Consider the following 3,633-nt stretch of genomic DNA (forward strand, 5'->3'; position numbering starts at 1 on the left):
CGCCGATGCGGCAACAGCGGCGGCGGCGTCGCCTTTGGTGATGCCGCCGCCGGCGGAGCTGTCGTCTTCTTCCCCCACCCGTCCATTGATCCTCCTCCTCCACACGTTACTTCAACTGCCGCCGATGCGGCAACAGTGGCGGCGGCGTCGCCTTTGGTGATGCCGCCGCCGGCGGAGCTGTCGTCTTCTTCCCCCATCCGTCCATTGATCATCCTCCTCCACACGTCACTTCAACTGCCGCCGTTGCGGCAACAGCGGCGGCGGCGTCGCCTTTGGTGATGCCGCCGCCGGCGGAGCTTTCATCATCTTCCCCCATCCGTCCATTGATCATCCTCCTCCACACGTCACTTCAACTGCCGCCGTTGCGGCAACAGTGGCGGCGGCGTCGCCTTTGGTGATGCCGCCGCCGGCGGAGCTGTCGTCATCTTCCCCCATCCGTCCATTGATCATCCTCCTCCACACGTCACTTCAACTGCCGCCGATGCGGCAACAGGGGCGGCGGCGTCGCCTTTGGTGATGTTGCCGCCGGCGGAGCTGTCGTCTTCTTCCCCCATCCGTCCATTGATCATCCTCCTCCACACGTCACTTCAACTGCCGCCGTTGCGGCAACAGTGGCGGCGGCGTCGCCTTTGGTGATGCCGACGCCGGCGGAGCTGTCGTCTTCTTCCCCCATCCGTCCATTGATCCTCCTCCTCCACACGTCACTTCAACTGCCGCTGTTGCGGCAACAGCGGCGGGGGCGTCGCCTTTGGTGATGCCGCCGCCGGCGGAGCTGTCGTCTTCTTCCCCCATCCGTCCATTGATCCTCCTCCTCCACACGTTACTTCAACTGCCGCCGATGCGGCAACAGTGGCGGCGGCGTCGCCTTTGGTGATGCCGCCGCCGGCGGAGCTTTCATCATCTTCCCCCATCCGTCCATTGATCCTCCTCCTCCACACATCACTTCAACTGCCGCCGTTGCGGCAACAGTGGCGGCGGCGTCGCCTTTGGTGATGCCGCCGCCGGCGGAGCTGTCGTCTTCTTCCCGCATCCGTCCATTGATCATCCTCCTCCACACGTCACTTTAACAGCCGCCGATGCGGCAACAGCGGCGGCGGCGTCGCCTTTGGTGATGCCGCCGCCGGCGGAGCTGTCGTCTTCTTCCCCCACCCGTCCATTGATCCTCCTCCTCAACACGTTACTTCAACTGCCGCCGATGCGGCAACAGCGGCGGCGGCGTCGCCTTTGGTGATGCCGCCGCCGGCGGAGCTGTCGTCTTCTTCCCCCATCCGTCCATTGATCATCCTCCTCCACACGTCACTTCAACTGCCGCCGATGCGGCAACAGCGGCGGCGGCGTCGCCTTTGGTGATGCAGCCGCCGGCGGAGCTGTCGTCTTCTTCCCCCACCCGTCCATTGATCCTCCTCCTCCACACGTTACTTAATATATTGTATATTGTGGTTACAGTGTTTCCGCCGCCGACGCGGCGGGTGCCCTCACGAGCCGTGAGGCTCCAGAGCACGCTGTTGACGCTCATCAAAAACCTCAGTAAGGAAAGTAGCGATTTTCCTCGGATTGGTACTAAGAAATACCTTGCGCATATCAGTATCTTCAACGTTAATCAGAAACCTATTACGCAACTCAGTATACGCCTCACACTCCATAAGCACATGATATTCATCCTCAACCTTACCCGACGTACAGACCTGACACGTACGGCACTCTCTCGGCCTATGGTGTCCTTTGTTGACCTCCAAAGGCCAACAACAAAGACGGAATTTGGCAACCATACGCAACTGGTTGACCGGCAAATAAACACGCAAATAGCCTGTGGGATCGGAGCCCTCTCTTGCTGGTGAAGGGGAGCCCATCCAGTTATGATACCTGCAAAGCGAAACCCCTTTACCTTGGAACACACGCGGATCACCCCCTTGGCTGAACTGATCCCAGTCACTTAAAAGGAACGCAGATAACCTCTCCAGAACCTCACCCACTCGAATCAACTGAGACGAGTATACATCTACCTTCTGAGAAACGGAGTCACACGCCGGCCACTCATGGCCCAACCAACGCAAAATGATGAGCACTTTAGACGACCAGCAATCCACTTTGAGATCAGACAGAAGAGCCAGACGGAGATCATCTACTAACACGTCATGATAGACCGACCCACGGGACTTGACTATCTTATTCCAGAAACACAACGCAAGGCGTAACCAAAAGTACTGCAAAGGCAACTGAGACAGCTCCCTGTACAACAGCTTGTAAGGTACCTGCTTGAGCCCAGCACAACGTAAACAGAAGTCACGCTGGACCTGGACCATACCATCTTCCAAAGCCAAATCAAAATATGACTTACCAGCGGGTAAAACACCTTAACCTAACCGCAGGACGGAGACAATCCTATCAGGACCCCAGACCTCAGCACCATAACAGAGAACCGAACGGACCTGGGTGTCGAACGCTTGAAGCCGAACGGCAGGAGCCCACACCCTGTTCTCATCCAACCGATTACTAAGACCGAACATAGCCCGTCGCCCTGCTTCCAAAAGTTCGTTGACACAACTCGCAAACGGGGACGCAGGGCCCCAATAGAGACCCAAGTACCTAACGCGACCACACCAGTTAATAGGACTAGGAACAAGTAAACTACCAACCATGGGTGGGTGCCAAAGCGACCCATCAGTACGGAGAGGGAGCATGAGCCTCACCCCCTCAAACGCCCTCTTAACGACATCAACGGAAGCAGCCACAACAAGGGCCTCACATTTCCGAACGTTGCAGCGCATACCAAAAGCAGCACAGAACTCAATAAGCAGCTTAAGCGAGAACTGGAGGCGTGCCAACGAGGTCGCGAACAAAGTAAGGTCGTCTGCATAGAACAACAGAGGCAACCGACGATCATTAATGACAGGACATTCGTGTGCACGTGTGTTGAACCATTCGTCCATACCATCCCTCGCTTCAAGGTAGTCGGCAATAACCTCAATGAAGAACCCGAACAAATTGGGACTCATGGGACACCCCTGCTTCACGCCCTGCAGAGAGGCAAAGATGGACCCTAGGCGACCGTTAACCTTGACCCGCTGGAGAACACGTTCGTAGCTGGCTTTAAGGGCCGCCAACATGGGTCCATGCACACCCCTCTCCTCTAGACGCTGCCACAGGCTCGCCCGGGGCACTCTATCAAAGGCTTTCTCAAAATCCACCTGACACGCATACAGGGCCTGATTGCTGCCGGGCCGCTCATAACGACTTTTAAGATGACGAACAACGAACAACTGATGAACTGTACTGCGCTTTTGACGGGACCCAGCCTGAAAACGGCACCGGACACCATCTTTATCCCCGAAAGCTGCCAGCCGCCTGTCGAGAACCGTGGCATAGCATTTGGCAATGGCGCATCCCACAGCTAGACCCCTGTAGTTGTCCTTGACCCTGGGGTCGCCTTTCTTAAATAACGGACTGAGAGACGCCACGCAAAACTGGTCAGGCACATCCCCTGTATCCCAAATGTGCTGGAAAAGGTCTCGAATCGCAGGGGCAATAACATTGACAGACACCCTGTCCTCATCACCTTCACGAGGGATTCGCTTGGCATACTTGTAGCACTCGGCCGGAACCATACCCAGACCCGGGGACGCCCATTAGACA

Source organism: Volvox carteri (assembly GCF_000143455.1).
Source record: "Volvox carteri f. nagariensis unplaced genomic scaffold VOLCAscaffold_98, whole genome shotgun sequence".
NCBI classification, from domain to species: Eukaryota; Viridiplantae; Chlorophyta; class Chlorophyceae; order Chlamydomonadales; family Volvocaceae; genus Volvox; species Volvox carteri.